Source organism: Bubalus kerabau, chromosome 9 (assembly GCF_029407905.1).
Source record: "Bubalus kerabau isolate K-KA32 ecotype Philippines breed swamp buffalo chromosome 9, PCC_UOA_SB_1v2, whole genome shotgun sequence".
Lineage (NCBI taxonomy): Eukaryota > Metazoa > Chordata > Mammalia > Artiodactyla > Bovidae > Bubalus > Bubalus kerabau.
Window position 1 is genome coordinate 23041838 of NC_073632.1, and position 24716 is coordinate 23066553.

At 39.6% G+C, this 24716-nt stretch overlaps 1 long non-coding RNA gene and 1 pseudogene across 1 annotated transcript; one reads left to right on the top strand and one right to left on the bottom strand.

Moving 5' to 3' along the window:
- Positions 1–4133: 4133 nt before the first annotated feature.
- LOC129619633 (uncharacterized) lies at positions 4134–12141 on the bottom strand. The gene is made up of 3 exons (XR_008697983.1): positions 10318–12141; positions 8349–8465; positions 4134–4390 (listed from the first exon to the last, which is right to left on the bottom strand). It is a non-coding gene; the product is annotated as an uncharacterized LOC129619633 (long non-coding RNA).
- Positions 12142–15486: 3345 nt separating this feature from the next.
- LOC129659965 (60S ribosomal protein L17-like) lies at positions 15487–16661 on the top strand (annotated as a pseudogene).
- The last annotated feature ends 8055 nt before the right edge of the window (positions 16662–24716 follow it).

Consider the following 24716-nt stretch of genomic DNA (forward strand, 5'->3'; position numbering starts at 1 on the left):
CCCTGCATATGTTGTCTACAAGAGACCCACCTCAAAACAGGGGACGCATACAGACTGAAAGTGAAGGGCTGGAAAAAGATTTTCCATGCGAATAGGGACCAAAAGAAAGCAGGAGTAGCAATACTCATCTCAGATAAAATAGACTTTAAAACAAAGGCTGTGAAAAGAGACAAAGATGGTCACTACATAATGATCAAAGGATCAATCCAAGAAGAAGATATAACAATTATAAATATATATGCACCCAACACGGGAGCACCGCAATATGTAAGACAAATGCTAACAAGTATGAAAGAAGAAATTAACAATAACACAATAATAGTGGGAGACTTTAATACCCCACTCACACCTATGGATAGATCAACTAAACAGAAAATTAACAAGGAAACACAAACTTTAAACGATACAATAGACCAGTTAGACCTAATTGATATCTATAGGACATTTCATCCCAAAACAATGAATTTCACCTTCTTCTCAAGCGCACATGGAACCTTCTCCAGGATAGATCACATCCTGGGCCATAAAGCTAGCCTTGGTAAATTCAAAAAAATAGAAATCATTCCAAGCATCTTTTCTGACCACAATGCAGTAAGATTAGATCTCAATTACAGGAGAAAAACTATTAAAAAATCCAACATATGGAGGCTGAACAACACGCTGCTGAATAACCAACAAATCACAGAAGAAATCAAAAAAGGAAATCAAAATTTGCATAGAAACGAATGAAAATGAAAACACAACAACCCAAAACCTGTGGGACACGGTAAAAGCAGTCCTAAGGGGAAAGTTCATAGCAATACAGACACACCTCAAGAAACAAGAAAAAAGTCAAATAAATGACCTAACTCTACACCTAAAGCAACTAGAAAAGGAAGAAATGAAGAACCCCAGGGTTAGTAGAAGGAAAGAAATCTTAAAAATTAGAGCAGAAATAAATGCAAAAGAAACAAAAGAGACCATAGCAAAAATCAACAAAACCAAAAGCTGGTTCTTTGAAAGGATAAATAAAATTGACAAACCATTAGCCAGACTCATCAAGAAACAAAGGGAGAAAAATCAAATCAATAAAATTAGAAATGAAAATGGAGAGATCACAACAGACAACACAGAAATACAAAGGATCATAAGAGACTACTATCAACAATTATATGCCAATAAAATGGACAACGAGGAAGAAATGGACAAATTCTTAGAAAAGTACAACTTTCCAAAACTCGATCAGGAAGAAATAGAAAATCTTAACAGACCCATCACAAGCACGGAAATTGAAACTGTAATCAAAAATCTTCCAGCAAACAAAAGCCCAGGTCCAGACGGCTTCACAGCTGAATTCTACCAAAAATTTAGAGAAGAGCTAACACCTATCCTGCTCAAACTCTTCCAGAAAATTGCAGAGGATGGTAAACTTCCAAACTCATTCTATGAGGCCACCATCACCCTAATACCAAAACCTGACAAAGATCCCACAAAAAAAGAAAACTACAGGCCAATATCACTGATGAACATAGATGCAAAAATCCTTAACAAAATTCTAGCAATCAGAATCCAAAAACACATTAAAAAGATCATACACCATGACCAAGTGGGCTTTATCCCAGGGATTCCAGGATTCTTCAATATCCACAAATCAATCAATGTAATACACCACATTAACAAATTGAAAAATAAAAACCATATGATTATCTCAATAGATGCAGAGAAAGCCTTTGACAAAATTCAACATCCATTTATGATAAAAACTCTCCAGAAAGCAGGAATAGAAGGAACATACCTCAACATAATCAAAGCTATATATGACAAACCCACAGCAAACATTATCCTCAATGGTGAAAAATTGAAAGCATTTCCTCTAAAGTCAGGAAAAAGACAAGGGTGCCCACTTTCACCATTACTATTCAACATAGTTTTGGAAGTTTTGGCCACAGCAATCAGAGCAGAAAAAGAAATAAAAGGAATCCAAATTGGAAAAGAAGAAGTAAAGCTCTCACTGTTTGCAGATGACATGATCCTCTACATAGAAAACCCTAAAGACTCCACCAGAAAATTACTAGAACTAATCAATGACTATAGTAAAGTTGCAGGATATAAAATCAACACACAGAAATCCCTTGCATTCCTATACACTAATAATGAGAAAACAGAAAGAGAAATTAAGGAAACAATTCCATTCACCATTGCAACGGAAAGAATAAAATACTTAGGAATATATCTACCTAAAGAAACTAAAGACCTATATATAGAAAACTATAAAACACTGGTGAAAGAAATCAAAGAGGACACTAACAGATGGAGAAATATACCATGTTCATGGATTGGAAGAATCAATGTAGTGAAAATGAGTATACTACCCAAAGCAATCTATAGATTCAATGCAATCCCTATCAAGCTACCAACAGCATTCTTCACAGAGCTAGAACAAATAATTTCACAATTTGTATGGAAAAACAAAAAACCTCGAATAGCCAAAGCGATCTTGAGAAAGAAGAATGGAACGGGAGGAATCAACCTACCTGACTTCAGGCTCTACTACAAAGCCACAGTTATCAAGACAGTATGGTACTGGCACAAAGACAGAAATATAGATCAATGGAACAAAATAGAAAGCCCAGAGATAAATCCACGCACATATGGACACCTTATCTTCGACAAAGGAGGCAAGAATATACAATGGATTAAAGACAATCTCTTTAACAAGTGGTGCTGGGAACTCTGGTCAACCACTTGTAAAAGAATGAAACTAGAACACTTTCTAACACCATACACAAAAATAAACTCAAAATGGATTAAAGATCTAAACGTAAGACCAGAAACTATAAAACTCCTAGAGGAGAACATAGGCAAAACACTCTCTGACATACATCACAGCAGGATCCTCTATGACCCACCTCCCAGAATATTGGAAATAAAAGCAAAAATAAACAAATGGGACCTAATTAACCTTAAAAGCTTCTGCACATCAAAGGAAACTATTAGCAAGGTGAAAAGACAGCCTTCAGAATGGGAGAAGATAATAGCAAATGAAGCAACTGACAAACAACTAATCTCGAGAATATACAAGCAACTCCTACAGCTCAACTCCAGAAAAATAAATGACCCAATCAAAAAATGGGCCAAAGAACTAAATAGACATTTCTCCAAAGAAGACATACAGATGGCTAACAAACACATGAAAAGATGCTCAACATCACTCATTATCAGAGAAATGCAAATCAAAACCACTATGAGGTACCATTTCACACCAGTCAGAATGGCTGCAATCCAAAAGTCTACAAGTAATAAATGCTGGAGAGGGTGTGGAGAAAAGGGAACCCTCTTACACTGTTGGTGGGAATGCAAACTAGTACAGCCACTATGGAGAACAGTGTGGAGATTCCTTAAAAAACTGGAAATAGACATACCTTATGATCCAGCAATCCCACTGCTGGGCATACACACTGAGAAAACCAGAAGGGAAAGAGACACGAGTACCCCAATGTTCATCGCAGCACTGTTTATAATAGCCAGGACATGGAAGCAACCTAGATGTCCATCAGCAGATGAATGGATAAGCAAGCTGTGGTACATATACACAATGGAGTATTATTCAGCCATTAAAAAGAATACATTTGAATCAGTTCTAATGAGGTGGATGAAACTGGAGCCTATTATACAGAGTGAAGTAAGCCAGAAAGAAAAACACCAATACAGTATACTAACGCATATATATGGAATTTAGAAAGATGGTAACAATAACCCTGTGTACGAGACAGCAAAAGAGACACTGATGTATAGAACAGTCTTATGGACTCTGTGGGAGAGGGAGAGGGTGGGAAGATTTGGGAGAATGGCATTGAAACATGTAAAATATCATGTATGAAATGAGTTGCCAGTCCAGGTCCGATGCACGATACTGGATGCTTGGGGCTGGTGCACTGGGACGACCCAGAGGGATGGAATGGGGAGGGAGGAGGGAGGAGGGTTCAGGATGGGGAACACATGTAAACCTGTGGCGGACTCATTTTGATATTTGGCAAATCTAATACAGTTATGTAAAGTTTAAAAATAAAATAAAATTAAAAAAAAAAAAAAAAATAAATAAATAAATAAATTTTAAAAAATGAAAAAAAAAAAAAAAATAAAACAAACATATGACACTAGTCAGACAAAATACACGAATTAATTGTTGGATATTAGACAACAAGAGCATACAGGACAGGGATCCCTAAGTAAAGGGAAACACATAAATGAGTGAACCACAGACGTTTAACCAAACTTTCCCCTGGGAGCACATTCTAGATTGCAGCACAGAGATGTGGGAGCCAAGCAGAAAACAGAGGTCTCCCTGCCTGTGAGGAAGCAGAGGTCAGAGTTCAGGTCTCCGGAGGCTGGAGTTTGTGGGGGTACAGTGCTGAAATAAAAGGATTCAAGTAGAGAATGAGCACCACAAATCTACATCAAAGACTCCTTAAGACTAGGGGTCAATGCTAAAGATGAGATAATACAAGACCTGGTAGAGATCAGCTACTGTAGACCTATGAGCTGAGCAGAGGTTGCATAGTCCAAAAGATGACAGAATCCCAACTGCCAGACTGGAGAAACATCACTCGACAGCCTAGGCATACGATTGAGATCACAGAAAGCCCACACCTTAGAGGTAGGGTAGCTTAAGCTGTAAAGGAAGGGCCAGTCTGTACCTGTCCTAACTGCATTTTTTAAAAAGCCTCAAAAATATCAAGCTCATTTTGCAAGTAAATTGAGTTTAAAAACTACAATCTTTAAAGTAAGAAAATAAAATCTGGATTCACAATGATCTACAAACCACAGTGCCCAGTATTAAATTAAAAATTCCTAGGCATACAAAGAAGCATGAAAATATTACTCTAAACAGGAAGAAAACTAAAAGTAGACTCACAAATGGCAAAAATCAGGAAATTAGTAGACAAGGATTTTAAAGAAGATTTCATAAATATATTAATAGATGTAAAGAAAAAGATAACCTATGAGTATAAAGATGGGGGAAATCTCAGTCGAGAAATTTGAAAACTTTACAATAGAAACAATTCTAAAAATGAAAAATACAGTATCTGAAAAGAAAATTTTATCACACAGCAGATTAGACATTGCAGAGGAAAAAAATTGGTGAACTTAAAAACGGGGCTGGGGACTTCCCTGGTGGGCCAATGGTTAAGAATCTGCCTTCCAGTGTAGGGGACTGGGGTTTGATCCCTGGTCAGGGAACTAAGGGAGGAGGCAATGGCACCCCACTCCAGTACTCTTACCTGGAAAATCCCATGGACAGAGGAGCCTGGTAGGCTGCAGGCCACGGGGTCACTAAGAGTCGGACATGACTGAGCGACTTCATTTTCACTTTTCAATTTCATACATTGGAGAAGGAAACGGCAACCCCCTCCAGTGTTCTTGCCTGGAGAATCCCAGGGACAGGGGAGCCTGGTGGGCTGCCGTCTATGGGGTCGCACAGAGTCGGACACGACTGAAGTGACTTAGCAGCAGCAGCAGCAGCAGGGAACTAAGATCCCACATGCTGCAGGGCAGCTAAGTCTGCACATGGCAACTACCGAGTCTTTGCTCTGGAGCCTGCATGGCCACAACTAAGACCTGACTCTGCCAAATAAATAAATGTTTAAAACAAGCAAACAAATAAAAGAGGGCAAGGTGCAGTAGTGATATCCAAATTGAAGCACAGAAAGAGGAAAGTTGAATACAATTATGAGTTTCTCTGTGACTTGTAGGACAAAATCAAATGGTCTAAAATGTAGTTGAAATCCCAGAAGAGGAAGAAAAGCGATTGAAGCAGGAAAAAAATATTTGAAGAAATAATGGCCAAATTTTTTTCCAAATTTAGTGAAAACTATCAACTCATAAATCAAGAAGCTCATTACACTCTGAGTAGTAGAAACATAAAAGAGAATGAGAGCTCTTTGAAGTCACTATCTCAAAGATACATGCCTTTCATGTTCACAGTAGCATTATTCATAATAGCCTAGACTTGTAAAGAACCCAAGTGCCTATTGACACGTGAATAAAGAAAATGTGAGATGTATATTTTTTCATATATTCGCATTCAATAATATTCATATACATATATTATTTCACCATTAAAGAGAATGTAATCTTGCTATTTGCAACAGTATGGACAAGCCTAGAGGACATTATTCTAAGTGAGATGAGTCAGACAGAGAAAGACAAATACTGTACAATCTCACTTACATGTGCAATCTGAAAAAGTGGAACTTGGAGGGTGATTATGCTAAGTAAAATAAGTCAAACAGAGAAAGACAAATACTGTATGATATCATGTATGCACGTGTGCTCAGTTGCTTCAGTCATGTTCAACTTTTTGTGACCTATGGACTGTGGCCTGCCAGGCATCTCTGTCGATGGGATTTTCCAGGAAAGAATACTGGAGCAGGTTGCCATGTGCTCCTCCAATAGATCTTCCCAACCCAGGGATCGAACCCACTTCTCTTGAATTCAGGCAGATTCTGTACCACTGAACCACCAGAGAAGCCTGATATCACCTATACTTAGAATGTAAAAAATACAATAGAATAGTGAATATAACAGAAAAGAAGGAGACTCACAGCTATATAAAACAAACAAACAGTTACCAGTAAAAATATGGGAAAGCAATGGAAACAATGAGAGACTTGATCTTCTTGGGCTCCAAAATCATCACAGATGGTGACTGCAGCCATGAAATTAAAAGATGCTTGCTCCTTGGAAGAAAAGCTATGACCAACTTAGATAGCATATTAAAAAGCAGAGACATTACTTTGCTGACAAAGGTCCATATAGTCAAAGCTATGGTTTTTCCAGTAGTCATGTACGGATATTAGAGTAGGACCATAAAGAAAGCTGAGTGCTGAAGCACTGAGGCTTTTGAACTGTGGTGGTGGAGAAGACTCTTGAGAGTCCCTTGGACTGCAAGATCAAACCAGTCAATTCTAAAGGAGATCAATCCTGATCATTCATCGGAAGGACTGATGCTGAAGTTGCAACTCCAATACTTTGGCCACATGATACGAAGAGCCGACTCATTAGAAAAGACCCTGATGCTGGGAAAGATTGAAGGCAGGAGGAGAAGGGGACAACAGAGTATGAGATGGTTGGATGGCATCACTGACTCGATGGACATGAGTTTGAGCAAGCTCCAGGAGTTGATACACAGGGAAGCCTGGTGTGCTGCAGTCCATGGGGTCACAAAGAGTTGGACATGACTGGGTGACTGAACTGAACTGAACACAGCTATAGAAAACAAACCAGCAGTTAACAGTAAAAAGAGGGAAGGGCGAGGAGCAAGATAAGGGAAGGGGAGTAAAAGATAACAAACTATTAAGTATAAAATAAGCTACAAGGATATACTCCTGTATATAGCCAATGTTTTATAATAGCTATGCTGCTGCTGCTGCTAAGTCGCTTCAGTCGTGTCCAACTCTGTGCGACCCCATAGACGGCAGCCCACCAGGCTGCCCCGTCCCTGGGATTCTCCAGGCAAGATCACTGGAGTGGGTTGCCATTTCCTTCTCCAATGCATGAAAGTGAAAAGTGAAAGCGAAGTCACTCAGTCGTGTCCGACTCTTTGCAACCCCATGGCCTGCAGCCTACCAGGCTCCTCCGTCCATGGCATTTTCCAGGCAAGAGTACTGGAGTGGGCTGCCATTGCCTTCTCCGTATAATAACTATAAATGGAATGTAAACTTTAAATGTGAATCACCATATTGTACAGCTGTAACTTATATAATGTGCATGCGTGTGTGCATGCTCAGTTACTCAGTCGTGTCCAATTCTTTGTAATCCCATGGACTGTGGCCCACCAGACCCTCTGTCTGGTGGAATTTTTCAGGCAAGAATACTTGAGTAGGTTGCCATTCCTACTCCAGGGGACCTTCCCAACCCAGGGATTGAACCCCCATCTCTTGCATCTTCTAGATTGGTAGGTGGATTCTTTACCACTGAGACACCTGGGATAGGGCTTCCCTGTTGGCTCAGCTGGTCAAGAATCTGCCTACAGTGCAGGAGACCTGGGTTTAATCCCTGGGTTGAGAAGATCCCCTGGAGAAGGGAACAGCTACCCACTCCAGTATTCTGGTCTGGAGAGTTCTATGGACTATATAGTCCATGGGATCGCAAAGAGTCGGACACGACCGAGTGACTTTCACTTTCTTTCCTTTCCACCTGGGATGGACCAGCTTATATAATATTGTGCAGCAATTATACTTCAATGAAAAAAAAAAAGGTCTACATGCAAAAACAAAAACAAAACATAGGAATAAAAGCGCACGATGGTGGTTGCCAGGGGCTGTGGGGTGGGGGAAGTGGGGAGGTGTTGATCAAACGGTACCAACTTCAGTTATCAGGTGAGTAAGTTCTGGGATCTAATGCACAGCATGGCGACTAAAGGTAGACATCCTGTACGACAAACGTGAAGGTTTCTAAGAAAGTTTGTCAGACATTCCCACCACCTGGGGAGAGAGAAAGAAGAAATGAAAAGGAAAAAGATAACAATGTGGGGTGATGGAAGTGTTAACCAACCTTACTGTAGCAATCATTTTGCAATATATACATGTATCAAATCATAATGTTGCACCCATTAAACTTACACAATCTTGTAAGTCAATTACACCTCCGTAAAACTGGGGAGGGGGGAGTCTCAATAATGAGAAAACCAAGAAAACCACAGCAAAGCATAGTTGAGTTATTGAAGACTCAAGACAAAAAACAATTTTACAAACAGCCAGGAGAAAAAAAAATACATTACTTACAAGGGAAAAATAAAATTATCATTGATTTCTCATAAAAGACAATGCAAGCAAGAAGAGAATAAAATGACATCTTTAAATTGTTAAAAGCAAAAAACTAGAATTCAGCCTATAATTCTACAGGCAGTGAAAATATCCTTCAGAAATATGGTGAAATAAAGATATTTTCAGACACTTCCCTGGTGGTCCAGTGGCTAAGACTCTATGCTCCCAATGCAGCAGGCCAGGTTCAATCTTTGGTCAGAAAACCAAATGCCACATGCTACAATTACGAGTTCACATGCCACAACTCAAGATCCCACATGTCACAGTGAAGATTGAAGATCGGTATGCTGCAACTCAGCACAGCCAAATAATTTTTAAAAAGATATTTTCAGATTAAACAAAACTCAAGAGGATTTGTCAGCAGGAAACCTATACTTCAAGAAATGTTAAAGGAAATTCTTGAGGCTGATGGAAAATGATATCAAATGGAACCTCAGCTCTAAAGGAGGAAAAGTACAAAAAATAGTAAATGTATTATAGAACAGTAGCTGATACTTTCCCACCTGCCTAAAATCTTACAGAACTGAACTGAATTCATCACCCCATCCCTACTTATTAAATAGGAAAGCAATTTCATCCAAGACTCAAACCCACATGTGATGGTAGTCTTTGTATATTGTTCAACAATATACAATCAGACTTGTAAAAAAAAATCTAAGTAAAATTTCTAATTAGAATTTATATACATCCTTCAATAGCAAGTGGTTGATCTTTGGTGTTATCCCAGGGGATGGGCATTTCCAAATTTGAGACATGTTCATAAAATAGATGAACCGAATAACTGTAACATCTTGCCTGTAACCAATGTATATTATTCCTCCTGGAAGTTTATCCTATTCTGATCTACCTAATAAAGTTCTTATTGTTTGAAAGATTGGGAAGAGGGAAAAGATAGCAGAATTTTAAAATTCAGTGGAAGAGTTGGAATAAAAACTTGATGAAAATCACCCGGACCACAGGAGGAAAAAAAAAAACGATGAAATGTAGAAGAGAAAAGATTAAGAAAATTAGAGGATCAGTGTAGAAGATTCAACAGCCTTGAGTTGAATAAGAGTATGAGTTTCAGAAAGAAAGAACAGAGAAAAAGAGAAAAGAAAATCTTCAGAGAAATAAGTGAAGAAAACTACTTCTCACAAATTCTAAAATAAAAGATTAATATATCCCCCAGTATAATAAATAAAAAGAGATCCATTCCAAGAAATGTCATCATAAAACTTCAGAATAGAGATTCTGGAGTGGGAGAGGAGGACATTTGAAAAGCATCAGGAATCAAGATGTCTGATAACTGTTCAACTGCAACTGCAAAGCCTTCAAAATTCTAAGGAAAATTCATTTCTTCCCCAGAATTACATATCCAGCCAAACTTCCAAACAAGTGCAAGGATAGAACAAACACATTTTTAGACTTTAAATATCTCAAAGATCTATCTCCTTTTCACTCTGTATTAGTTATCTATTGCAACAAAATAAATTCCCCTAAATTTGTACAGCTTAAGAAAACAAACATTTACTTTCTCCCAATTTCTGTGAGTCAGCAATTCCAGGGTGGGTCAGCTGGGGGTTATAGCTGAGAAGCCCTTGTGTGATTGCAAGTCAAGCCATCATCCAGGGATGCAGTCAAGTAATGGCTGCACTTGGACTGAAGAAGGTGCATCCAAGGTCATTCATGTGTTTGTTGGCTGGTCTCAGGCGCTCACTGGCTGCTAGTAGTAAAACAGGAATCTGAGTTCTTGTTCACAGAGCTGAAGAATGAACTTCATGAACATGCAAACACCCATGGTAGCAAGCAAATAGGATTTATTAAAGAGAAGGAAAGCACAAAGTTCTCTGCATAGACATTGAGAGGAGGTAAAGAATCCCCTTAAGTCAGGACTTATAGCAGTTTTTATATCCTTAATCTGTACATTTTTGGTTGGCTCCTGTCCTTAAGATACTCTGTTTCTAACCAATCACTTTAAAGGTCAAGATGCTTAACAATTCTATGGCTTTTCTTGATCCTTAGATTAAGTCACCACCCTTTTTCATGCCCCTTGGCTATTTTACAATAGATCAGATATATGCACTTAAGATTAATGATCAGTTCAGTTCAGTTCAGTCCCTAAGTCGTGTCCAACTCTTTGCGACCCCGAGAATCGCAGCACGCCAGGCCTCCCTGTCCATCACCAACTCCTGGAGTTCACTCAAGCTCATGTCCATTGAGTCGGTAATGCCATCTAGCCATCTCATCCTCTGTCATCCCCTTCTCATCCCGCCTCCAATCCCTCCCAGCATCAGGGTCTTTTCCAATGAGTCAGCTCTTCTCATCAGGGGGCCAAAGGATTGGAGTTTCAGCTTCAGCATCAGTCCTTCCAATGAACACCCAGGACTGATCTCCTTTAGGATGGACTGGTTGGATCTCCTTGCAGTCCGAGGGACTCTCAAGAGTCTTCTCCAACACCACAGATCAAAAGCATCAATTCTTCTGCACTTAGCTTTCTTCACAGTCCAACTCTCACGTCCATACATGACCACAGGAAAAACCATAGCCTTGACTAGACAGACCTTTGTTGACAAAGTAATGTCTCTGCTTTTGATTATGCTATCTAGGTTGGTCATAACTTTCCTTCCAGGGAGTAAGCGTCTTTTAATTTCATGGCTGTAGTCACCATCTGCAGTGATTTTGGAGCCAAAAAAAAAAAAGTCTGTCACTGTTTCCACTTTTCCCCATCTATTTGCCATGAAGTGATGGGACAGATGGCATGATCTTCACTTTCTGAATGTTGAGCTTTAAGCCAACTTTTTCATTCTCCTCTTTCACTTTCATCAAGAGGCTTTTTAGTTCCTCTTCACTTTCTGCCATAAGGGTGGTGTCATCTGCATATCTGAGGTTATTGATATTTCTCCTGGCAATCTTGATTCCAGCTTGTGCTTCTTCCAGCCCAGCGTTTCTCATGATGTACTCTGCATAGAAGTTAAATAAGCAGGGTGACAATATACAGCCTTGACGTACTTCTTTTCCTATTTGGAACCAGTCTGTTGTTCCATGTCCAGTTCTAACTGTTGCTTCCTGACCTGCATACAGGTTTCTCAAGAGGCAGGTCAGGTGGTCTGGTATTCCCATCTCTTTTAGAATTTTCCACAATTTATTGTGATCCAGACCGTCAAAGGCTTTGGCATAGTCAATAAAGCAGAAATAAATCTTTTTCTGGAACTCTCTTGCTGTTTCGATGATCCAGCGGATGTTGGCAATTTGATCTCTGGTTCCTCTGCCTTTTCTAAAACCAGCTTGAACATCTGGAAGTTCACGGTGGACTTCCTTGGTGGCTCAGATTAATGATCACCAGTTGCTTTTCCCTCAGGCATACAGAACAGAAGTTAATTACTGCCCTTCCCTGGATCTGATAATTTATCAGACCAAGGACACAGTCCAAGAATTCAGGATAAAGGATATAACTTTAGGTTAATGGAGCAAGATGTTTGTTGAAAACATGACTAAGGTCTCAGAGTCCTACACTGACTGCCTATCAATTTCTACATCAGTAGGAGATCTCAGTTCCTTAGCACATGGGCCAGTATATAACACTGCTCAAAACAAGGCAACTTACCTCCCACCAAGCATGAATTTGAGACAAAGAGGCCAGTTTCCCAAAACAGAGGCTATAATCTTTTATAACCTAATCTGAGAAGTGAGATAACATAACTTTTCTCACATACTGTTGAGTGAAGTGAAAGTGAGTGAAGTCCCTCAGTCGTGTCCAACTCTTTGCCACTCCATGGACTGTAGCCCACCAGGCTCCTCCATCCATGGGATTTTCTAGGCAAGAGTGCTGGAGTGGGTTGCCATTTCCTTCTCCAGGGATACTGTTGAGAGAAGACCATAAAAGGATGTGAATATTAGGAAATGGGGATCATTATGGGCTACTTTGGAGGCTGTTTACTACACCCTTTCCTAGAAGTTACTGAGGGGTGTATTTCAGCAAACAAGGAAGTAAATCAAGAATGAGAAAGTGTGGGATTCAGAAAAAAAGAGAAAGGCAAAGTGCACCCCTAAGAAAGCAATGAAAAAATGAAAAAGCCCAGGTTGAGGGATTTCCTTGGTCCAGTGATTAAGAATTCTTACTTCCACACAGGGGACACAGGTTCGATCCCTGGTCCAGAGAACTAAGATCCTGCATGCCATAAGGCTCAATCAAAAAACCAAAAGCAAAAACCCAGATTAAAGTTGAGTCCAAGATCAGAAACCACCAGCGGAGATCAGAACAGGAAGATCCAGGTTCAGGAAGGCTGTCACTAAGAAAAACAAGAATTAATTAATTGAGGCAGTGGGAGTGGAATTGGAACATATGGTGCTGAGAATTCTATTTCTAGCAAAATTTAGGAGTAACATTGTGAAAAATATGTTAAAAACTAAACAACTCTGAGACTCAGTATGCTGTTGTGTTACTGTTTTAGTTAGTAAGTTGTGTTTGATTCTTTGCGACCCCATGGACTGTAGTCCACCAGCCTTCTCACCCCAGTATATGCTCATTGTAACACATCAGCAAGCTAAGTGACACACCCACAGGCACCATGACAGTTCCAAGGCTGACCATCAAAGCTCACAGAGTGGGTGATGGCCCAGTTCCTGAAAATATCCACTCTTCTCCAAAATAGTTGGAATAATCTTCCCACTTATTAGTCTGTGAAATTATCTAGCCCACAAAAGCTAACTACACTACATTTCTAGGTGGTATTTGCCCTCTAAGTCAGCCCGCTGTCTCCTGTGTGTAGTGTGTTTCTCCCAAGGCTGCTCTTACCTTTTAAGACAGCCCACCCTCTGTGGAGTGTGTTTCTCTCTAAATAAATCCACTTCTTACCTAAAAACAAAAAAATTAAGCAACCAAAACCACTTGTAAACTCTAAATTTGGGCTTCCCTGGTAGCTTAGACAGTAAAGAATCTGCCTGCAATGCAGGAGACTGGGGTTTGATCCCTGGGTCAGGAAGATGCCCTGGAGAAGGGAAGGCCTACCTACTCTAGTATTCTTGCCTGAAGAATTCCAGGGACAGAGGAGCATGGTGAGATACAGTCCATTGGGTGGCAGGCTACAGTCCATGGGGTCACAGAGTTGGACAAGACTGAGCAACTAAATTAAATACATAAATTATAAAAGAAAGGAAGTATAGTCCTAGTATTCCACATAAATAAATTTAAACAATAGAGATTCACCTAACAAATATTATTATTAAATTATTAAAATAATATTAAAATATTATTATTAAAAAATAGCAGGAGGATAAAAAGAGAGAAAATGTCTGTGTGATGGTGCATCTGGATAAAGGTGCTAATTGTCACCTTATCTAGTTGCAAGTCATTGCTGCTGCTGCTGCTAAGTCGCTTGAGTCGTGTCCGACTCTGTGCGACCCCATAGACGGCAGCCCACCAGGCGCCCCCATCCCTGGGATTCTCCAGGCAAGAACACCGGAGTGGGTTGCCATTTCCTTCTCCAATGCATGAAAGTGAAAAGTGAAAGTGAAGTCGCTCAGTCGTGTCCGACCCTCAGCACCCCCATGGACTGCAGCCTTCCGGGCTCCTCCGTCCATGGGATTTTCCAGGCAAGAGTGCTGGAGTGGGGTGCCATTGCCTTCTCCATTGCAAGTCATTAGAAAATATCAACTTAAATATTAGTAAAAGGCTTATGTGTGTTTCTTAGATAAATGGAGGCAGATATCAGAAAAAAGAGCTGGAAGATTTGCAGGTATTTGCCTCTGGGGAGGGAAATTCTGAATGCAACCAGTGGAACAGTGGATAACCACTTTTCTTTTGCCTTATAGAACTATTTGATACTTTAAAACTACCACATACATCTATCTGTAACTTAGGGTTTTTTTTAATGATGCTATTTTTATTTATTTACTGAACACAATTTTAAGTTCAATTCAACTTTAAATTCAGCACTAAGTTAATATCATTTTTTTTCTGTTCACCCACAGTAAAACAAATTTATTAGACTGTGTACATAGATATTCTGAAAATAAAAGTTTGCACCTTATAAAATATGGTAACAAATGGGAAATTTTATCTTTAGAAACTGAACTGTGTTGTTTATAACAATATCTAAAGTGTAATTTTACTATACAGCAGATGTTGTTTTTCGTTTAGTCACTCAGTCGTGTCTTTGTAACCCCATGGACTGTAGCCTGCCAGGCTCTTCTATCCATGGAATTTTCCAGGCAAGAATACTGGAGTGGGTTGCCATTTCCTGTTTCAAGGCATCTTTCCAACCCAGGTATCAACTCGGGTCTCTTGTATTGTAGGCAGATTCTTTACCACCAAGCCACTGTTTTTATAATGGATAATTTCTGAAAATGCTATTACAAAACAAGCAAAAGTGGGTGTTATCCTAGTTTTTCATATAGATATTTAGGAAATATGAATTGAGTTGACCCCCAAAGAGGTCATTATAGCATTAAAGTATACACTTCAGAGTTTTTTTTAAAAAAACTCCTTCTTGCTTTTCCTGTAAGCAGCCTGCTGCTGCTGCTGCTAAGTCGCTTCAGTCGTGTCCGACTCTGTGCGACCCCATGGACTGCAGCCCACCAGGCTTTTCCGTGACCTCTAAAACTGGTACACTATTCACTTGACCCAGAAAACTCCACAAAATCATGCAAATCAAGAGGTTCAAATCTTCGTGTTCACTTTAAAAGCACTTGTGAAACTGCCCAGGCGATAAAGGGTATGCATATCTGAAAAGCCACCAAGTATCTGAAGGCTGTCACTTGAAAGAAGCAATGTGTGCCATTCTGTTATTACAACAGTGGAGTTGGTAGGTGTACACAGACCAAACAGTGGGGCTGGATGAAGGGTCGGTGGCCCAAAAAGAGTGCTGAATTTTTACTGCACATACTCAAAAATGCAGAAAGTAGTGCTGAACTTAAGGGCTTAGATACTTTGGCCACCTGATGCGAAAAGCTGACTCACTGGAAAAGACTCTGATGCTGGGAAAGATTGAGGGCAGGAGGAGAAGGGGATGACAGAGAATGAGTTGGTTGGATGGCATCACTGACTCAATGGACATGACTTTGGGTGGACTCCGGGAGTTGGTGATGGACAGGGAGGCCTGGCATGCTGCGGTTCAAGGGGTCGCAAAGAGTCGGACACGACTGAGCAACTGAACTGAACTGAACTGAACTGAAGGGCTTAGATGTAGATTCTCTGGTCATTGAGCACATCCAGGTGAACAAAGCCCCGAAGATGTGGCATAGGACTTACAGAGCTCATGGTTGGATCAACCCGTATAAGAGCTCTCCCTGCAGCATTGAGACGATCCTTACTGAAAAAGAACAGATTGTTCCTAAACCAGAAGAGGAGGTTGCACAGAAGAAAAAGACATCCCAGAAGAAACTGAAGAAACAAAACCTTACAGCCTGGGAATAAATGCCACCAAAAAAAAAGAAATGCAAAATAAAAGTAAAAAAAACAAATGCTCCTTCTTAAATGATAATGCACTAAAAGAAACACACACACACACAAATATTAATTGCCTCTTTAATAATACATCAAGTTACAGAGTTTTGAGATTTATTTTTCCTTTATTTTTAGAAAAATCTTACTGGATATAGTTGATTTACAATGTTGTATTAATTTCTGCTGTACAGCAAAGTGAATCAGTTATACACATATTCACACTTTTTTATTAATAGATTCTTTTCCCATATAAGGCCATTACAGAGTATTGAGTAGAGTTCCTTGTGCTATACAATGGCACCCCACTCCAGTACTCTTGCCTAGAGAATCCATGGACGGAGGAGCCTGGTAGGCTGCAGTCCATGGGGTCGCTAAGAGTCAGACATGACTGAGCGACTTCACTTTCACTTTTTACTTTCATGCATTGGAGAAGGAAATGGCAATCCACTCCAGTATTCTTGCCTGGAGAATCCCAGGGACAGAGGGGCATAATGGGCTGCCGTCTATGGGGTTGCACAGAGTCGGACACGACTCAAGCGACTTAGCAGCAGCAGCAGCAGCAGGTCAGTCCCAATCTCCCAATTTCTCTCTTCCTCCCACCATAGATTCTAATAGTTAGGAATAATCACACATTTTGCTCATCTTACTGAGTGTAACAGATTCTTTTATTTACTTTGATGTATTAAAAAACAGTTTGTGTTAAGTAACAAAGGAAAAAAGGATGGGAGGGAAGGAGGAAGGGAGCGAGGAAAGAAAGGAAAATGTTTCAGGGAGTACAAATTTTTGAGTGTAGGTCAGGTCATTGCAAAGCAGGTTAGAGAAGAAAGTCTCTGTGCTACAGCAGCCCGGCTATTGTTCCTGACCCACCTAACAATCAAGCCTGGTAAATGAGAGCTCAAGGAGAAACACTAGCCAAGAAGAACCCAAAGTACACTCTTGCCCATTTGCCACACTCAAACAACAGAATAAAGTTGCATAAACTTTACGCAAGGAAAGCGGCAAGTACTGAAGTTGCGCTTATCGCCAGAACTTTGGAGTTGTCAGGAGTCCTGTTTATTTACAAATCTAACAACTCACTCTATTATTCTCTTAAAAATCAAATTGAAACCTTAGACTCACCTTCCTCTTCCCCTTCTTCCCCTTCCTATTCACTTCCTTTCCTGTTCCATTCTGTTCTCAGTTCTCCCCATTTTCCTCCCTTCCCTTCTTTGCACAGCGAGATGAGGCGAAGGAGACGTGCAGGGGTCCATCAGCTGCCAGCGCCCAAGGACATGGAGTGTAAGCAGGGATGCCATGCTTACATGCCATGAGGAGGCTCTCAGTGGTAGCGGAGGCACGGGGCCTGGACATGGGGGCGAAGGAGACGGTGACATTGGAGAGTGATACAATGAGAAAATAAACTGATTGAGACAGTCAGCAATTACGCTGAAAAGAATTGAATAATGAAACCTGTATTTCTCACGGTAGGAGAGATACTTATGTATAGGGAAAGGTAGAAGACCAGAAGCAACCTTGCTGTGCAGAACTGGAAGTACCAGCAAAAGGGCGTGTTTTTCAGTTTTCTCCACTGGAGCTGTGTGCAGACTGTTCCTTCCTCAGTGAACAGTGACCTGCTTCACACTATGGCAGTGCCTGTAGAGATCTCAGTTACAGTAGAAAAGGGATAAAATATAACTTACTTAAAGATCACTGGCCAAAATCAGGCTAAAAGAATACCATAAGTAAAAATTTTAAAAAGGACAAAAGTAAACAAAGTTATTCACAGTAAAACTGTCCAGAGAATATAAAAGTCAATGCAAATACCATTTACTTCAGTGTGTATGTAATTCAGGACTTCCCTGGTGGTTCAGCAGTAAAGAAGCTGCCTGCAATGCAGGAGATGAGGGTTTGATCCCTGAGTCGGGAAGATCCCCGGGAGAAGGAAATGGCAATCCACTCCAGGATTCTTGCCTGGGAAATCCTATGGCTAGAGGAGGCTGGGAGGCTCCAGTATTTGGGGTGGCAAGAGTTGGACACGACTTAAGAGACTAAACCACCACTATAAGTAATACATATGCAACTTCTGTCTACATGCAATATGTCATAAAATACGTTTTGGTATACATGTCATGCTGCCAAATACAACAGAAAAAAAGTCTGCACACTGAGTGAAAGAAAAAACTTCCAGTGGGAGTTGAAAACAACATTCTAGCTGGCAGCAAAACTGCACAGCTGGTGTCATTTGGGGAATAAAAGGGAAAAATATTTTAAAAGCCTAGGGATTTCTTTAGATTCTCAAAAAAAGCTCCACTTTCTTCAAAACATCTTTTTTGTGAATTTGAAACCTCATGTTTTGCATTTTCCCCATAGATTTAATAATTCCAGTCAATATTCTAATGGGGTAGTTATATCAGAACTTGAAAAAAAATACAATGTTGAAAATCATATATTAGGTGAGAATAGAAAGTAATGACAGGGAAAAATAGCCTTACCAATAATTCAAATATATTACAGAATAACAATATTCTTAAAGGTATAGTGGGAACATTGGAATAAAAGACCATTAATGTAAGAAAATGGCGAGTACAGAAATAGATCTTGTTATTGGATTTAAAATAAGATAAAGGAGGAACTGACTTCCCCAATGGCTTAAGTGGTAAAGAATCCACCTGCAATGCAGGAGACACAAGAGATGCACGTTTGATCCCTGGGTGGGGAAGATGCCCTGGAGGAGGAAATGGCAACCCATTCCAGTACTCTTGCCTGAAAAATCCCATAGACAGAGGAGCCTGAGGGGGCTACAGTCCATGGGGTCACAAAAGAGTCTGACACGACTGAGCACATAGGCATGCACAACAATAAAAATGAAGAGTTACTTAAGTAACTAATCAGAGGACTGCTAGAAAGAGCAACCCTAACTGGTATTTGGGGAAAATGACAGCCTATTTAGGTCAGGCAGGTCTACTTCTTTGAATATAAATAATCATTCATAACATTTACTAAAATCAAAGTGGTTGCCATAATCCCACAAATAATGGGATTCTCTTATTGTCTTGTATATGTGATAAGATAAAAGTTATTAACATAGGGGATGCATAGCTCCTTTCCCTCCCACTGCTTCCACAAAGCTTTCTAGGGCTGCCTACTTAAGCTTCTTGCTTTAGGAGTGGAAAAGAAAGGCATAGAAAGAACCGCTGTTCTCAGGGGACTGCATATATCTCAGAGTATATGGCCTGGTGCTCAGAAGCTGGGAGTAAAGGGGCAGTCTAGAGTCTGAGAACACTGTTTTAGGTTAGGGTAGTGAGAGATCCCTAGGAATTTCAGAGTATTGGTGACAGGAGTGGACAGGGAATTTTATTAAGAGATTCCATTATTTAAGCAATTGGATTTGTTTAAACTTCCAAGAGAGAGATGACTCAAGATTGAAATTTTTTTGGAGCTGCACGTTAAGTATAATCACTCCCACGTTGAACCATGAAAGTCTCCTTTTGCTTTATTATCCTTGTGTTAAACTCTGAATTAGTAAAGGAATGTCAGTGATTTTTTTTTAAGTATGCATAAAGAAAACAGAAAACAGAATTGAAAAGCAAAACTGGATTTTCAAATAGAACTTATACAAAGAAAAGAGAAACTCTGCACACCGTAGATAAGAGGACTGGAGATGGAAAAGCCTTGTTTATCTTGACCTACCAGAGCTGGAAGGAAGAATCTAAGTATCAAATTCCCCTTACTCTGCTTTTCACACTTACCAAACATTTTTGATATCTTGGTTACTTTGGTACCAGCAAATGGATGCCAGATAAGATACAAGTAATCCAGCCAGTGGAAACATTGATCTTTAAAAAAAATTATAAAGTGATCTTCTAGGACACACAAACACACTGACCTATTACATGTTTGACTAGAGTAAACCAGATACTTGAACGCTGTGATTATTAAAGTTCCAGAACTCTGAAGAACAGAGACCATATCCTGGCCAGCAGTAATTTACCAGAATTTAATGCCAGTCAGTGCGGGCTAAACATCAGTACAGATATGAAAACAAAGTATAACAAAGGACAAAAAAAATCTCTGATGCAATTATGATCATTAAGAAACTATACCGAGAGTAATGATTTAAAATTCATACAAGTGCTATGGAGTATTAGTCAGTAATAACAACTCATCCCATTAACTTGTTAACTAATAGTAAGGCTATTTCTTCAAAGAAATTTCACATGTTGGCTGAGGTAATGCTGGTGTCTGCTAACCAAAGCACATTCTTCATGCACTGAAAGCTGATCGTCTATTGGTCTACTCAGCCATGAATATTTGAAAGAATAATCACAATAATATTGATCACATTAATCACATTAGTAATAAAGGCCACATCAGTATTAGTATTATTAACAATAATCTCAACAGCCTTGAGTCTGAAGAATATTTGGTGTTTGTTTACACATATATGTGTAGTCTACATCCTCCTGTCATGTGACACATTACAGAATGGACTCAGTCACATAAAGGCTCTAACTTGCAGCCACCTAAATGGGTTTGTTTTCCAAAATACCTAAAGACCCTGCTAAAGACTACTAAGTCATCTCCCATAGTCTGGCATGGATAATAGGGACGTTCACCAGGGATTCCAGCATTTTTGTGTATTTTGAAGTTCATGGGTAACATACATGAAGAAGTATGGCGGAATATTTTTCAAAACAAAGATTAAATTATATACATACAATAAGAATATGTAAATAGCAATACACACACAAGAAGGCATGCAGGCAGGGTGGTTAGTATTCGAAATCAGCACAGGATTACATCATGCTTTTGGATTCTTCTGAGTCTGTTTCACAGACATGCCACATATTTAAAACGATTTTGTGGCAAGGAGTTTAATTTTGATGACTAATGGTTAAAATAACATAACAAAAATGTTAGAAATATCTGGAAAATATAGACTGGTTGTTTTGCACACACTGAGGAGCAGAGGAAACCTGATCTCAGCAGGTGCATGTTAAATGTTAACATCTCACCTCCATTAACAGCAGTATTACCTAAAGTAGAGTGTGCATTCAGAATCTTGTGGTGTTTTGATGTTAGAATATTTGGTTCATCGTCAGATGAACAATTATTAAGTAGCTTCCATGTTCAAATTACTATACTATAGGAGACATAAAGAAATCTATAAAAACACTTCCTGTTTTTAACTAAATTTAGTTGCTTCCAAACTGTAGCTATTTGCTGTTCAGTTCAGTTCAGTCACTCAGTCGTGTCCGACTCTGCGACCCCATGAATTGCAGCATGCCAGGCCTCCCTGTCCATCACCAACTCCCGGAGTTCACTCAGACTCACGTCCATCGAGTCGGTGATGCCATCCAGCCATCTCATCCTCTGTCGTCCCCTTCTCCTCTCACCCCCAATCCCTCCCAGCATCAGGGTCTTTTCCAATGAGTCAACTCTTCACATGAGGTGGCCAAAGTACTGGAGTTTCAGCTTCAGCATCAGTCCTTCCAAAGAACACTGAGGACTGATCTCCTTTAGGATGGACTGCTTGGATCTCCTTGCAGTCCAAAGTTAGTTGATGATATCTCCTGTTTTTATATCCTTTCAGAATAAAAGCTCAATTTTCATATACAATATAATGTCATCATTTTAGCATTAACTGTGTTTTTGTCCATATTTGGTGACATTAAAAAATGTTAAAGATAAGCATTCTTGGAGAGTTTAATATTGTCAGATTGAGATATGAGAGGTTTTTTAAAAAAAAAAATAAGAGGCAAGAGTATAATTTTGAAAGTGGAGAATTGATGGTGGTTGTACTTGTTAAAGAAGGAAAGGCAATGTGCATGAATCATTACAAGTCAACTACTACAGACTGACAACTGAAATAAGCAAACACCCAGGGGCACTGGCTCATTAACATTATTGTGACCTGTGTAGTAAATCAATTTAGGAGGTGAGAACTACACAAGTGTCCAGAGAACTTTTCAGATGACTATAACACCAATTCAAAATAACTTTTTACTAGGTAACATAAAGGAAAGATACAAAACTCAAAAAGTAGAAAAGGATATATGGTAAAAGATCAATCTCCCTTCCATCTTAGCTCTCTTCTCAGAAGAAAAGGACTGCTACCAGTTGGTTACAGCTAAAACCACCTTTTGTATGACCTTAACTTTTCTCTTTCCGTACTTCTTGGTTTTCTCCAGCCTTAAGCCATGCACACTTACCCTACATGGTGTATAAAGAGGACAATATTACAGAGTTCACACTCTGAAATGGACTAACATAATCAGTGTGAAACTGCCAGTTAGCCAACTTGTCAAGATGATGTTAACTTCATGATGATAGAGAACTTCATAGCTTTGTCAAGGTGTATTTCAGAACTGCTGCTGCTGCTAAGTCGCTTCAGTCGTGTCCGACTTTGTGCGACCCCATAGATGGCAGCCCACCAGTCTCCCCTGTCCCTGGGATTCTCCAGGCAAGAACACTGGAGTGGGTTGCCATTTCCTTCTCCAATGCATGAAAGTGAAAAGTGAAAGTGAAGTCGCTCAGTCGTGTCCGACCCTCAGCGACCCTATGGAGCCTTCCAGGCTCCTCCATCCATGGGATTTTCCAGGCAGGAGTACTGGAGTGGGGCGCCATTGCCTTCTCCTAAGTCTGTTATTAGGTTAGAGAAATTTCCTAATGATTAAAACAGGTATTCAGAAGAATACTAGGTTTTGTAGTGTATGATCACAAAGCCACTTAGGTTGGAAGATTGAGGACTTAAAGATTTTATATTTTACTATTAAAACAGTAAAAAGAAAGAACGAACTGCGGAGATTAAACAAAATATACTGATACAAATGAATGGAAGGGGTTCCCTGATGCTGAATTCTGTCACTAAGAAGAGGCCAAGTTAGTGCTCAAGGCCTGATCTTATTTCCACATGAGAAAAAATGTTCACATCACAGTGTACCACTGAAATTCCAGTCCAGGTAGCTTGGCTACAACTTACTGAACCTTTAATAAGCCCAGGCTCCAAAAAACAAAAAGAGTGCAATTATAACATAATTCAGCAAATGTTTATTGAATATCTATTAAATGTTATATCTAGTTTTACATTGGGTTTGATTTTTCTGCCATTGTGAGGGAAGGTAGAGATTCCTAGATTATTTAAATGTGTCAACTATATCAATAATACTAGAGTAATTGTTTTTATTGGGTAGCAGATTGAACTGTGGGCCAGTATTTTTTTTCTCTCATTATTACTGAGAGATTTTACTGTAGAAGATTTTACATTATTATAGCGATTTAAAAAATTCCTTTTGAACTCTATGGACTGTAGCTCTCCAGGCCCCTCTCTCCATGGAATTCTCCAGGCAAAAATACTGGAGTGGGTAGCCATTCACTCCTCCAGGGATCCTCCTGACCCAGAGATTGAACCTGGGTCTCTTGCATTGCAGGCAAATTCTTTACCATCTGAGTCACCAGGCAAGCCCCTTAGGGATAAGCCTACACATTTCTAGTTCATTTCTAAACCCACATATTTCAGACAGATTTTAAATCTATTGAAGACACCAAAGACAGACCTATCCACATGACTTGAAAGAAGTAGACCAGGTACTTATATTTTTCTCAAGTCGGCTGATTTAGTGACAACAGCAGGTGTGAAGGAAATGGCACAATTCCCTGTCCCCTATTCCTTTACGCCTGGCCTCAGGGTAGACTGCGCTCACAGTCCACAGCGCCTTCCCAGGGTAGAGAGAAGTGTCTAATGCCTTGGTGTTAATGGCTTCTTCAGGACCATGGCTTGTCCATAAGTCATCCACAAAGCCTGACTGGGGAAAGGGGCCAGAGAGGCAAGGTGGGGGTCTCAGTACTGGTGTTTGTAGCCACAGTTCAGATTTCACATAGTACACCCTAGCCTGTTCCTGTTGATCAGAAGCAGGAACTCATCCTACTCTGCCAAGTTTGTTACATAAGTGGCTGGGGCCTTCACATAGTGAACACTCATTCACAGAACCAAACCAAAATTTCAGTAGTATATAGAAAATAGAATACTTTCATGGACATGGGAGTGATGACAAGCACATAATGTTCTCTGATTCACTGTATAATACATTCCATTCCAAACTAAATAATGACTTTTTCTCAAAAGGAGATAATGATAAACATTCTTTAAGTAATTCCTGGTTAAAGGCCTGACATATCTTCCCTCTTTATCTAACCTCTACTCTTTCTCATGATTTCATAAGAATATAATCTCCAATTTGTCACATTATGGATAAAGGCTGGTATCTATTCTTAATAATATTATACTCTTTGTTTTTCTAATAATTAAAACTGAGGGAAGAGGGAGGAGGGTTCAGGATGGGGAACACATGTATACCTGTGGCGGATTCATTTTGATATTTGGCAAAACTAATACAATTATGTAAAGTTTAAAAAAAAAAAAAAAAAACTGAGGTCATAGTACATGTCTGTATTATAAGCTTAACAGTCACCATATAAGTTCTACATTTTTAATAATTCAAGCTTTT